At 46.2% G+C, this 14,014-nt stretch overlaps 1 protein-coding gene and 1 long non-coding RNA gene across 3 annotated transcripts in view; one reads left to right on the top strand and one right to left on the bottom strand.

Moving 5' to 3' along the window:
• Window positions 1–12,051, top strand: part of LOC105524557 — a 42,634-nt gene extending 30,583 nt beyond the window's left edge. Inside the window, exon 3 of the long non-coding RNA XR_001003782.1 lies at window positions 10,459–12,051. This is a non-coding gene — a long non-coding RNA (uncharacterized LOC105524557). The remainder of the gene's footprint in view (window positions 1–10,458) is intronic.
• SP2 (Sp2 transcription factor) overlaps window positions 1–14,014 on the bottom strand; it is a 32,618-nt gene that overhangs the window by 17,940 nt on the left and 664 nt on the right. Inside the window, exon 1 of one of the 2 annotated variants that reach the window (XM_011959849.1) lies at window positions 12,903–13,385. The exons of the other annotated variant lie outside the window; for it this stretch is intronic. The gene's annotated coding sequence lies outside the window, so the exon portion shown is untranslated. Of the gene's footprint in view, window positions 1–12,902; window positions 13,386–14,014 lie in introns of those variants that run through there. 2 annotated transcript variants of the gene reach the window in all.

The raw sequence follows: 14,014 nt of genomic DNA, 5'->3' as shown, positions 1-14,014 counted from the left end.
CTGGGATTACAGGCGTGAGCCACCGCGCCCGGCTGATCTTTTAGGGGTTTTGCCTTGTTAACTAGGCTGCTCTCAAATTCCTGACCTCAAGTGATCTACCCATCTCAGCCTCCCAAAGTGCTGGGATTACAGGCATGAGTCACTGTGACCAGCCACAACAAAGATTTTTATTTGTTTATATTTATGTAGAAACAAGGTCTTACTCTATCACCCTGGCTGGAGAGCAGTGACATGATCTCAGCTCACTGAACCTCTGCCTCCTGGGCTCATGTGATCCTCCCACTTCAGCCCCTCAAGTAGCTGGGATCACTGGTGCACACCACCCACACCCGGCTAATTTTTATATATTTCCTAGAGACGGGGTTTCACCATGTTGCCCAGTCTTTTCTCGAACTCCTGGACTCAAGCAATCCCATTGCTTCAGCCTCTGAAAATCCTGGGATTACAGGCATGAACCGCCACGCCCAGCCCAATCATCTTTTTAAAAATGAACATATACCATAGATCACCAGATAACTGCTGCATAACCAAGTCCTGCACATTTCAGGGCCTGTGTGTGTGTTTACAAGTGCATTGTGTGGGCTAATTAGGACAACTTCATTCTGCACATTTAGTTCACAACACATCTGTGCAAAGTGAAAGATGACATAACTTCAGAAGCAGTGGGAAGACTGTGTCACCCTGACTGACACGCTACAGGATGGGTGTGCAGAACTCAAGGAGCCTAAGTGTCAAGTCTGTGCCGTGCTTACAAGGAAAAGCAATGATTTGGGTTCAGTCAAACATCACCCTCTCAGAATGATGCTGATAATTTGAATTTTACTGGCTTTTTTTATAGTTACATATGTGAACTTTACAGGAGCTAGATCAGTGAGCTGACACACAGGTTCATGTTCATACAAAATTAAGTTGTAATATTGTAATGAAAATAATCTAAGCCATCCCCAAACCATTTTTCCTTTAGAGTGGTGGTGTTCAAACTATCAGACCACAAATCACAGTTACAAAAACAATTTGCACCAAGACCCACCATATGCATACACACACCACACATTCCTGTCCCATGCTCACGCAATGAAAGTTTCCTGAAACAAAACTCCCTTTTTTTAAGGGAGTTATTTCATTTTCTTAAATGCTGGCTGTGACCCACTGAATTGGTTTTGTGCCCTACAGGCTGGAAAACTTAGGCTTTAGAATGGTATTCACCACCCAAGTTCGGCAAAGATCTAGATGACAAGTAAAACTTGCAGATGTTGGCGGGCGTGGTGGCTCACACCTGTAATCCTAGCACTTTGGGAGGTTGAGGCAGGTGGATCATTTGAGGTCAGGAGTTCGTACCAGCCTGGCCAACAAGGTGAAATCCTGTCTCTACTAAAAACACAAAAAAATTAGCCAGGTGTGGTGGCACATGCCTGCAGTCCCAGCTACCTGGGAGGCTAAAGCAGGAGAATTGCTTGAACCTTGGAGGTGGAGGTTGCAGTGAGCTGAGATCGTGCCACTGCACTCCCGCCTGGGTAACAGAGCAAGACTTGGTATCAAAAAACAAACAAACAAAAAACCTGCAGATGTCACAAAAGTGAGAAGGATTGTAAACACAATGGGTATCGGTAATAGGGTTCAAGGACATCTTAAAAAACTGGTAGGTACAATGTTTAAGAACATCAGGCTCCATACCTAAATGAGATTCTGACTGTGTGGTTCATTAGTGGGATGGTCCCTCTTAGCTTCCTCCAGTGCCCTCTGTAAAAGAAAGGTAATGTCATCCTTCTAGGATTTCTGTGAGGCTCTAATAATTTATATGACAGCATCAAGAGTTTAAAGGCCATATAGGCTTTAAAGTTTAAGAAGTCTTGGCCAGGTGTGGTGGCTCACGCCTGTAATACCAGCACTTTGGGAGGCCAACGTGAGCAGATCTCTTGAGCTCAGATGTTTGAGACCAGCCTGGGCAACATGGTGAAACCTTTTCTGTATATTAAAAAAATTAAAAAGTTTAGTAAGTCCTCCACTTAGGTTAAAAAGCCAATCACATGCCTAGAGGGCAGAAAGAGCCTAATAGTGACACGTGGAAAAGCCCCAGAGGTTTTGACTTTAAGCTGAATGGGGGCCAGCGCAATCTAGATATGGCTGCCAAAAAGGCTACTGCAATCTTGGATTGCATTTCTAAAAGTTCAGTTATAGAACAAAAAAATAATATCCTCCTGTAGTCGGCACACTTGGGCCACATCTGGAGCATCAGGTTCTGTTCTGAGGGACATTTTAAAAGGGGGATTTTCAGCTGGAGCTTGTTCAGAAGACAGCAGCAATGGTTGTGGCCAGGGTGCCAGAGTGGGGACATGGGTTCTAAGAGTAGAACCAAGACTCCTGTGTGGACATTTTGAGGCAGATTTTAGTTAACACAAGAGAGAACTTTGCAAAGATTAAAATCAGTTGCCTTCTGAGGTACTATGTTCTCCCTTCTCTGGAATCACTTAACCAGAGGTAGGACATGTGTCCCTGCTGGAGTCAGGATGTTGAGATGGGGTGGGAAGTTGGACCAAATGATCTTTAAGATTTTTATTCACGGCCGGGTGCGGTGGCTCATGCCTATAATCCCAGCACTCTGGGAGGCCAAGACAGGCGGATCGCCTGAACTTAGGAATTCGAGATCAGCCTGGCCAACATGGGGAAACTCTGCCTCTACTAAAACTACAAAAATTAGCTGGGCATGGTGGTGCACACCTGTAACCCCAACTACTCAGGAGGCTGAGGCAGGGGAATCACTTGAACCCGGGAGGCGAACGTTGCAGTGAGCCAAGATCGTGCCACTGCAGTCCACCTTAGCGACAAGAGCAAGAAAAAAAAAAAAAAAAAAAAAAGATTTTTATTCACTGGAAGAAAGTACAGTGATTTAAAATAAGTTTTTTTAAAAAAAGATTTTTATACTTCTCAGACCATGTTGCTGATAAAAATACAAGATGAGTCTGTTGCTGGCAGAACTGCAAAGGAAGGCAATGTCTCTCCCAGGAGGCTCCCCCAGGGCTCAGGTTTGCTTAGCTAAAATTAGTGAATGACTCTCTTAGACATCCTCTATTATAAAACAGAAGGGCCATAGGATCCGTGCAGAGTGTAAATGAAATGAGACAAAATAAAAACTGGCCTAGCGTTTCTTCATCATCTCCTTCTCTCCCTTCTCTGTAGTCCTTATTACCCTGGACTCAAACTGTTTGGACACTGGGCTGGGTTCTGAGTGATTCTTCAGTTAGGAGGTTAAAGCAGAATCTACTGAAGGGGCAGTCTGCTGGTGCTCGACGTTGCACCATTTCAGCTTGTTTCATTTTCCTTCCCAGCTGGTTCCTGAAATGCTCCTATAGATCTCAAACCAACGTTTGCAAGTATCTTCCCTAGTGTCACTCAGAGCTTTATGGCCACAGGCTGCAGACCTGGGCAACCAAAAGAGAGACCGATCTCCCTGCCACTACAGAATTAATCTCTTGGAATTAACCATGAAAAGGAAAAGAGAAGCATTTTCCACTGGTGTTTGGAAATGAAAAGTGGCTAAGAAGAGGCAGCACAGATACCTAATGGTAAGGCTATGATCAAAGGCACTTTAGAAGCTCATTAATTTGGAACCTTACATTTAAAATATACAATTTGGACATAAATTGTGCTTAACTTTTCTTTCATACTATTTTTTTTTTTATTGTTCTTGTTTTTTTTTTGAGACGGAGTCTCGCTCTGTCGCCCAGGCTGGAGTTCAGTGGCGCGATCTCGGTTCACTCCAAGCTCTGCCTCCCGGGTTCACGCCATTCTCCTGCCTCAGCCTCCCGAGTAGCTGGGACTACAGGCACCCACCACCACGCCCGGCTATTTTTTGTATTTTTAGTAGAGACAGGGTTTCACCGTGTCAGCCAGGATGGTCTTGATCTCCTGACCTCGTGATCCACCCGCCTCGGCCTCCCAAAGTGCTAGGATTACAGACATGAGCCAAGGCGCCTGGCCTCTTTCATACTATTTAAAGCGAGCCTAAATGGTGTTCGAAGATTGCAAAAGGACTCTTAATAAGAATAATTGTTTTACATAACTTCCGCTATTTTAATAGTGCTACTTGCTTTTACCAGTAGTTTACATCCAGTCACTGAAACCGACACCTAACAACATAGGTAAGTGGGATTAGTGCATATTCTTGAAAAGAAAAAGCTGCACTGCTTTCCAAGTTATATCATTCAGACTTTTCATTAAGTTAGGTTGACTAAAACTTTCCCAAGAGTCCCTAGGCTGGTGAAGTTTTACAATGATTTACTCTACAAGCAATAGTACCTCTCTTAGGCTCCAAGGAAAACTCCAGAGGCATCAAACAAGGTTTGAAGGCAGCATGGGGTAGGGATGGGGTTGCAGGTGCCTGAAGGGACCACACACAACATTCCTTTCCCATATTGGAAACCAATTTAATTCCAAAACCAGCAGAAAAGCATCCCGAGTTTCTGGACTCTTGATGTACTACTGATCACCCGCCTCTACCTCCTGTTCCCTCCAGCACAGCCTCACTTCTTACCCCCTTGGCCAAACTTGGTAGAAAAACTGCTGGCACCCTGCTGTCCCTTCCCTCCTTCCCTACTTATTTCCCAGCAGCATTAGGACGTCTACCCTGGCACTGTGCTCATGCTGCACCTGCCTAGGTCGCCAGCGACCTCCTTGCTGCTCAATCCAGCAGCCCCTCTGATGAGTGCCTCCTCCTCGAAATTCCCATGGATATTCTCCCACCTCTCCTGCCACCTCTTCCCCTTGTGGGCTCCTCTTCCTTTGTCACCCCTTAAATACTGATGTTCCCCAACATCTGTCCTTTCTCCTCACCCAGCACCCTTTCCCTGGGTGACCATGCCTATTCGCATGGCTTTATGTACCTTCCACAGGCTGGCAACTCATAGGCCTGTGTCTGGTCGAGATCTCTGCTCCACGTGTTAGACCTGTACATCCAGCCCTCTGTGAGTCTTCCACTAGGGCTGGCCACAGACACTTGGAACATTGAGCTGTCAGTTTTGCCCATTCTTTCTCCAGCTTTCGTACCCTCAGCCACCACAGGCCTTCTTCCAGATCCTTGAAAAACTTTCATCTCTGCAGCTGTCTTTCCTGGCTTACAACTCTTTCTGTTCTCTTCACTAGCTAAGACCTCACCCTTCAGGTCTCTGGCTGTTTGACTTTCCCAGCATAATTTAAGAGCCATTATGTAACAGGCATGCCATTTCCTCAGAGTGGCCTTTCTGGACCCCTGAGACGAGGTTAACTCCTTTGGGAACACTCACTACCCATTCATTAATTCATAATCATGAGCCCGATGTATGCGAGGGCTCCCCAGGGTGGGCCATGTCTGTTTGCACCACTGAACTGTAGACACCAAGCCCAGCACATGGCTCACAGACACCTTCAGTGCCTATGGGCTGTATGAATACCCTGGGTTAAAGTAGCCTCTCTTCTGGTATCTCCAATCAGGACAAAACCTGAGTATCCCCCTCACTGCCAACCAATCATCAAGTCCTCATGACTCCACTTCATAGACAAACCTCCCTGTAGTGTACCCAGGCTCCCCGTCCTCATCACCTGAGGTATTGCCCACGGCCTCCAAAACTGCTTCCTGGCCTCTGGCCTCCCCCTTAGCCAGCCTCCACAATTTGGTCAGAAGGCTCTTTTTAAAGTGCAAATCCCATCCAGCTACTTTCCTAATTAACCCCCTCAATTGTTCCCTGATGCTCTTGTGATAAACTTATAAAGGCCAGAACAAGCTGTCCCTCCCTGGTCCACCCCCCTGACCTCTTGCCCTTCCACTTCTCCCAACACACACTTCAGTTTTTCATTTCTGGAATTAAAACATGCCACCCTGTCTCACTTGGAGCCTGAAGCACACTCTCTCCCATTTGCCTGTCAGCTCCTGTCCTTCAGAGCTCATTTATACTCTCACTCAGGGAAAGCCTCTCCTGACCTCCTCCCACCTCAAGTCTGGGGCAAGTGACCCTGCTACCTGCCAGTGTATACTCCAGGCACACTTCCACACTGTCCCACCAACACAGAGCTGGGAGTGTGTCCCTGTCTCACGGGTCTTTCTAGGCCTGACTCGGGGAGAGCACGTAACAGGAAGAGAGACCTCTGAGCCCTGGCCACCAGGCTTCAAGCTGTTCGACTGGTCCTTTCACTGAGAATGCTACTCTTGAGACCCAGCAAATGAGAAAGGGCGCCTACAGAAATACCACAACAGTAGGCTTTAGGAAGCTTTTCCTTCTGGAGAGAACTTGGCTCCATCTCCACAACCCAGGTCTTCGGGGTAACAGCTTTTTTTGCCTGTGGGTTCCTGCCATCGTGGCTCTGGCTTTTTTGGCCTTTTGCTATGGTATTTCCCCTGGAGGAATTTCACACTGTGCAAACAGTCTTTCTGTTGGCTATTTTGGTCAGCTCAGCTGGGCCTTAAGCCAACAAAGCAGTTTCTAAGCCCAGGCTTTTCCAGTTGCCTAGCCTGGAAGAATTCAGAGCTGGTGAGGGAAAAGCATGCCCTGGCTGGTTTTAGAGAACAAAGTTAGACCTCAAAGAAAGCTGACAAATGGGGTAAGAGAATTCATTTGGATGAAGAGAGCAGCAACCTTGGTAGTGAAAGACTCCAAACTGTGCTGAATATTTCAATGAGAAGCAAACCTCAGCAATCACAATAGCCATTATAAGGTGGGCGTGGTGGCTCATGCCTGTCATACCAGCACTTTGGGAGGCTGAGACAGGAGGATCACTTGAGGTCAGGCGTTCAAGACTAGCCTGGGCCACACAGCAAGATGCCATCTCTACAAAAAATGTTTACAAACTAGCTGAGTATGGTGGTGTGTGCCTGTAGTCCCAGCTCCTTAGGAGGCCAAGGTGAGAGGATTGCTTGAGTCCAGGAAGTCGAGGCTGCAGTGAGCTATGATTGCACCACTGTGCTCTGGCCTGGGTGACAGAGTGAGACCCTGTCTTTAAAAAATAATAATAATAATGTTAAATGAATAAATAAATTAAAACCATGGTAAAAGAGCCCAATAACAGTAAAACAAATTTCAATGGCTTTCATTAAACGAGAACACCTCTGGGCAGTGGCTTGCTAATGCCACAGGCCGAAGGAAGGAAGAAGGTGAGTAAGGAATGGAGATCTTGTCTCCACATTAACCCTTTACTGAGCTTCTCATCTCCCCCCACCCCCCCATCTCAGACCTCCAGCCTCAGGCAATGACCCTTAGGAATGTCCACGATTTCACCAAGAAGTTAAAATTTCCCTCATCAGCTAAGATCCATTATGTCTCACCTTCTCCTCAAGCAAAACTCCTTGCAAGAGTTACCTATACTTCTCTCCTGCTAGCTTTTCTTAAACCTGCTCCAACCAGGCTGCACCCTCCCCATGCATGCCACCAAAATTGTTCATGCCACCTCAGCCTCCCGAGGAGCTGGGATTACAGGCATAAGCCACCACGCCCGGCCTCTTCTTCCTTGAAACACTTTCTTTACTTTGCCTCTAGGACACACTTTGCTAGTCTCTGGCTAACTTCTCCCGTATCTCCTTTGCTGGTTCTTCCTCTCCTCTCAAATTCTAAATGATTGGGTTGCCCCAGGACTCTGTCTCAGGACTTTTCTTCTGTCTACACCTGTTTCCTAGCTGACTTTGTCTAGTCTTGTGGGTTTAGAAACCAGTAAGATACAGATTCTATATAATTTTAACTCTCACATTTCTATCTCGACTTGTATATCCAACTGCCTACTGATATCTCCACTTGGATGTATTAATAGGCATCGTAAATCTAACTAGCCCCAGCCGGGCGCGGTGGCTCACGCCTGTAATCCCAGCACTTTGGGAGGCCGAGGCAGGTGGATCACCTGAGGTCAGGAATTGGAGACCAGCCTGGCCAACATGGCGAAACCTCATCTCTACTAAAAATAAAAAAATTAGCCAGGCGTGGTGGCGAACACCTGTAATCCCAGCTCCTCAGGAGGCTGACGAAGGAGAATCGCTTGAACCCGGGAGGTAGAGGTTGCAGTGACCCAAGATTGTGCCACTGCACTCCAGACTGCGTGACAGGAGCGAGACTCCATCTCAAAAAACAAAACAGAAATCTAACTAGCCCCAAACAGTGCTCCCAATATTGTCCTAATCCTATGACTCCTTCAAAATTCCCCACTGCAGTGAATGAATAGTAACTTCATCTTTCCAGCTGCTCAGCCCTAAAACCTTGGGAGTTATCCTTATCGTTTTTCCACACCCTACATTTGACAGCAAACACTCTATCTTCAAAATATATGCCCAAGCTGACTGCTTCTACCACCTCCTCTGTCATCACCTAGGTCCAGGTTTCTATCATGTCTCCCATGGATTAACCTCCTAGCTGCGCTTCTGACCTTGACCCCATCAGTCTATTCTCAACACATCTAGAGTAAGACCCATCACACTTAAATGAAACCATGTTATTTCTCTGCTCAGAAGCCCCCAATACCATCCCATCTCCCACTCAAACTAAGAGCCAAAATCTCCATCGTGATACAGAAGGCCCCTGGGGGACCTGACCTCTTTCACCTGCCCTGTCACTCTGCCTCTCTCACTGCTTTAGCCATGCTGGCTCCCTGCTGTTCCTGAACATACCAAGTAAGGCCCCTGCTGAGGGCCTTTGCATTGCTCTTCTCTCTGCTGAGTTCTCACCCTCCTCCCCTCACCCCAGACAGAACAAGGCTCAATCTCCTCCCCACTCCTTCAGGGTTTTATTCAGATGTCACCTTATCATTGAGACCTTCCCTGATCACCCTATGTAAATTGCCACCTCCCCCTTTCTTTCCTTATCCTCATTTTGCCTCCTTAGCACTTCTCACTGTCTAACAAATATCTATTAGTTATTCATTGTCTCCCACTAAGATGTAAGCTTCCTAAAGGCAGGGACTTCTCTGCGTTACTCACTGATGTATCCCAGTCCCTGGCACATGGTAGGTACTTAACAATCTATGTTTGTTGAGTAAGTGAATGAGTAAATCCTGGAGGCTTTACAGCACGAGAGCCTAAAGGGAGTGTAGGAACCAAAGGAGAAAAGCTGCAGACATGCATACTCTGGCACTAGGTCAGGATCCACTCCACAGCTGGTTTTAGCTGACCCAGACCCTGATGGAACCCTCAACCCCACCAGTCACCTCACATGTGGGCCAGTGCAGTCCAGTCCTGCTCCTGGCCAAAAACTTCAAAGTGCACAACTCTCATCACCACAAAGCAGGTACTATTGCATTTCAATGCTCTCAATTGACATGCATTATTAATACTTCTCTCAATTGACAAGCATTGGCAGAGCCAGGATTGCACCACTGCACTCCAGCCTGGAACTCCATCTCAAAAACAAAACAAAACAAAAACAAAACAACAACAACAACAAAAACCAAGCCAGGCGGGTGGTTCATGCCTGTAATCCCAGCACTTTGGGAGGCTGAGGCGGGCAGATCATGAGGTTGAGAGCTGGAGATCATCCTGGCCAACCCAGTGAAACCCCATCTCTTCTAAAAATACAAAATTAGCTGGGCATGGTGGCGCATGCCTATAGTCCCAGTTACTTGGGAGGCTGAGACAGGAGAATCGCTTGAACCCGGGAGGCGGAAGTTGCAGTGAGCCAAGATCGCGCCATTGCACTTCAGCCTGGCGACAGAGCGAGACACTGTCTCAAAAAAAAAAAGATAATGAAGGCACTCGAATTTGGATACCACCTGTCTGTCTCTACCCTTAATTCTTCTTTCCAAAACATGACTATGTCATTTGCTAGTTTGCATCCTGACTGGGTCACATCCCATTGTACTGGAAGGGACTCTGGAAGTGTGTGGGGGTGGGGACAGCATAAAGAGAACCTGATCAAAGCAGGCCCAAGAAATAGCATCAAGTTTTTTTGGTCAAAGAATACTGGGCCTCAGAATTCTTAGAGAACAGGAGAAAAAAAAAGCAAGATACACTTTTTCCCCTAAAGAAGCTCATTATGTGCTTTGGCACATTTATTTGTGAGTAACTCCCCACACTTATCCTGGGCCAGGATCAGCTTTTTGTTTGTTTGTTTGTTTGTTTTGAGAGTCTTGCTCTGTCACCCAGGCTGGGGTACAGTGGTGCGCTCTTGGCTCACTGCAATCTCCACCTCCTGGGTTCAAGTGATTCCTGTGCCTCATTCTCCAGAGTAGCTGGGACTACAGGCGTGTGCCACCACACGTGGCTAATTTTTGTATCTTTAGTAGAGATGGGGTTTTGCCATGTTAGTCAGGCTGGTCTCGAACTCCTGACCTTAAGTGATCTGCCTGCCTCAGCCTCTCAAAGAGCTGGGATTACAGGCATGATTACCAAGCCCGGCCCCAGGCCAGAATCAGCTTCTGAAATGAGTGGTGACTTCATTTCCCCTGAGAAGACAGGGCTGGCTTACCGTTTACTTTTTTGGAGGCTGGGAAATGTCTTGGTTTGTTTTCTTCTAGGCTGATCTAAGAAGATTCCTAATTATCAACTGGGAGCAGAAATATTCTACTTCCAATTACATGGCCCTGCCTGCTCACTCTTACTTCCTATTCACACTCTCTTGGAGGCCACTTTGTGATTCTACCAAATCCTATAGGAGAGGTGACAACCCCAAAGAGAAGGCTCTAGAAAGATGGCATTTGGAAATCTGTAAGTTAGTGTCTGCGGGCTCCTCCTGAGCCACTTCTACTCTGTGATTGAGAGGAAAGGCCACCTAACTGCCTAAATCACCACACAGGGACAAACTGTTATCTCAGAGAACTCAGCAGCAAAAACAAGTAAGCTAAGCCTCTGCACTGCAATGTGGCAGGGCTTCTGGCTAGGTATAGCAAGCAATTCTGATGTGGAGACAAACAGCAGCAACGGGAGTGAAATGCCAACGAAGGATTCCAACCATTGGGTCTGCAAGCATGCTTGTCCTGTGATACAAACAGCCTAGACATCTCAGCACTGCTTGGAGCTGCTCATTGGGGGAGCCTAAGAAACATCAGCCCTTTCACAACCCCCTGCTCCTGAGCAGAGCTCATCTCCCAAGAGCAAATCAGCCTGCAGCCCAGTCGGATGAGAAGCACAGTGTTCCCCTGTGCCAGTGGCAGCCTCAGAGCATCCTGAAAGAGCGCTTCCTAGACACGCAGTGGAAGCCATGACTTCCCCTAAGCTGCCAGTGCTGCTTCTGAACTCACGTGGAGGTTCTTTTTTCAGTGTCCCCAGAGGCAGTAGAAAAATCCATTTTCCATTTTGGAATCTATCAAGTAGGACAAATCTGCCACCTGGGAGCATCTCCTCAAGGGCAATCTCTACTCCCTTTCCCACATAGCCTGACAATACCCTCGAGTTAGAAATATCCCTTGTTGGCTAGGCACAGTGGCTCATGCCTGTAATCCCAGCACTTCGGGAGGCTGAGGTGGGAGGATTACTTGAGGCCAGGAGTTTGAGACCAGCCTGGCATAGAGAGACTATGCCTGTATTATTTTTAAAAAAGAAATGTCCCATATTTTTACCCTCTTCACTCATCTTTCCACCTTGTTCCAATAGATTGCTGACAGAAAAGTGAGATCTCCACCCCGAGGTCTCCTAAGAGAGTGCTGCTAGCCAAAAAAACATCTGCTGATTATTGAGGAAGAGCATCTTTAAAAAGACACTCAACTACATTTCAGAAAGATAAAGATCTAAGTGTTGGCTCTATGAGGGAAGAAATAAAGAGAAAGAACTTTTTTTCCTCCTACAACAGGTCTAGACAATGTCATACAAGGAGTTGCAAGCATATCCAAAACAAAAGCAAGGCAAAAACAAACAAGCAAAAAAGCAACAAATGCATTCCAAAATTATCTCCATTTCTCAGCCCAGATATGTACTGGATACTGGTTTAGTTCAGCCTGTAGGTGGTGGGAAGAAATTCACAAATCCAAGTCAGTTGCAAAAAGGGAATACTCCAGACATATCACCCAATGAACCTGTAAGAAAGTATAAGAGCTTCTCTGAACAGATTTTACTCCAGGTTTGCAGCCCACAAGGTTTAAGATTGGGCCATGAGGTTAAATCTGGTAAACTCAGAAATGTTCACGCTACTGTATCCCTAAACTTTGTAATTCTCTACATACCCTGTAAAGCAGTGTTTCTCTGCATCTTTTATTCCATAGCCATTGTCCACCTGATCCAAAATATCCTAAATTTTTCTGTGTTTGGAAGCAGGGTTTCTAATTTTGTGTATACAGAAAAAGGGTGTGTGTGAAAAAAATAAGTATTAGAAAAAGAACATGTTACATATATATCACAGAAATGAGTGGGCAAGATTTAGAAGATTGCTGAAACAAAGCCAATACTAAGGTCCACTGGTTGGCTGCAACAAGTTTAAAATGTCTTCAGAAGGGCCCTGGTTGGGCAATACTATACTTGCTGACAGTAAGCCTGGGAACTGACACAGACCTATAGCAAAGGACTGTCCAACTTCTCCAAAAAGCTGGTATTAACCACCAGAAGAAATAAGAAGTTCAAGGCCAAAATATCCAAATGAACCAACCACTCTACTTGCTGAAATGCCATAAAGCTTCTTTACCCCAGACATTTACCCAAATCTTATCATTTCTTTTCTCCTCTCTGACAGGCCTCCACAGGCCCAAACTTTAATAGAATCTGAGAGAAAAAAGTGGCCAGTCTATCTGCTGTCCAGAGTGATGCCAAACTCTTTCTCCTGGAGCCAGTTCTACCTATTGGGCAGTCAGATGTGGGTCCGATTATTAACAAACTCTACTTTGGTCTCCTCGGCAGAGTTTGTGGCTTCAGCAGCCTAGCTCAGGGGGGTTCATAATTATGTCAGACTAGCTTTTTTTCTTGTAGTTGCTTTTAATCAAAGAGGTTAAGCCTCTGTACAACTAAGAGGAAGAACTAGAATTAGAAAACTTACCAATCGTCCCAGCCAATGATAATCCATTTCCAACAGGTATTAACGCCTGTTAGAAGCCAATGGAACACTGACATCATCAGCCCAATTGATAGGCTGTCTGATAGATTCCCCCCCTTCATCGCACACAAGAATTTAAAACAAAACAAGGCACTGCAGTTATATTCATTATTGCAGACAATGGGTTTCTTTGTGTCAGTAATTGAAATTACTGCTGTGCTCTGGACTCCATTATTCCCTTTGCAGCCTGTGAGCTGGCCAACACTCTAAACTTTCTAGCCCTAAAAATTGTATCATCCTGTATACCAACTCAGTACAGCCCTCCACTGTGAAACTGAATGCCTTCTGGGGTGCAGCATGAAACAGTTTTAGACAGTGCAGGCCAGTGCACCTTGAAACAGTGTCCTTCCATCTGTAATGAAATCTGTAAACGGGAAACTTGGGCCAATTCATTGTTTAAAGCAGATCTACTGGCTCCTACCTTTCTCTAGGAAACAGTAAGTGAACAAGAAGTAACCTCAGAGGAAGAAAGAACTTTGGGAGAATGCACTGAGAAAGGCCAGACTGAGTCCCCTTGGATGAAGTTAATTAAGAAACAAGCATGACAGGATATTGCAATCAAAACCAAGGAATGCAGTGAGGATAGGTTTCTCAGTTGCCCAGAGGAGAAGACATAGTTCCTTTTGAACTAAAATTAGAAAGCCGCTGGGAAGGAAACCTAAGAAGCATGGGTAAGAGGCTGAAAACCGTAAGTCAGCAATGGGGATGCAGGTGGGTGGAGGAAGAAAGCAAGTATCTATTTTATTTCTTCTGCAATTCCTTAAGATTGTTTGCGCCTGAGCTTTGGGACTGCAGTCTTCCCCCACGGGGCGTCAGGTAACAGGCTGGGAGCTCTGGCAAGAAGTTCTCAAACTTCTCACAATTCTGCTTAGAGCTTGCATCTAGCTGGAGGATCAATGATCCAAGTGAAAACATTAAAGGAAGGTTTTTGCCCACTCCCCAGTGAGAGGTCATCTGCCCAGGGAGTGCCCTCGTGTCCTGACACCATCGCCCGACTGGGATACATCAGTAACCGGGCTGTCGTCGATGCCGAGCAGTGCCCATCTGGTTGGCAG

Source organism: Colobus angolensis, unplaced genomic scaffold (assembly GCF_000951035.1).
Source record: "Colobus angolensis palliatus isolate OR3802 unplaced genomic scaffold, Cang.pa_1.0 Scaffold50, whole genome shotgun sequence".
NCBI classification, from domain to species: Eukaryota; Metazoa; Chordata; class Mammalia; order Primates; family Cercopithecidae; genus Colobus; species Colobus angolensis.
This window is presented reverse-complemented; position numbering and strand designations above follow the sequence as displayed.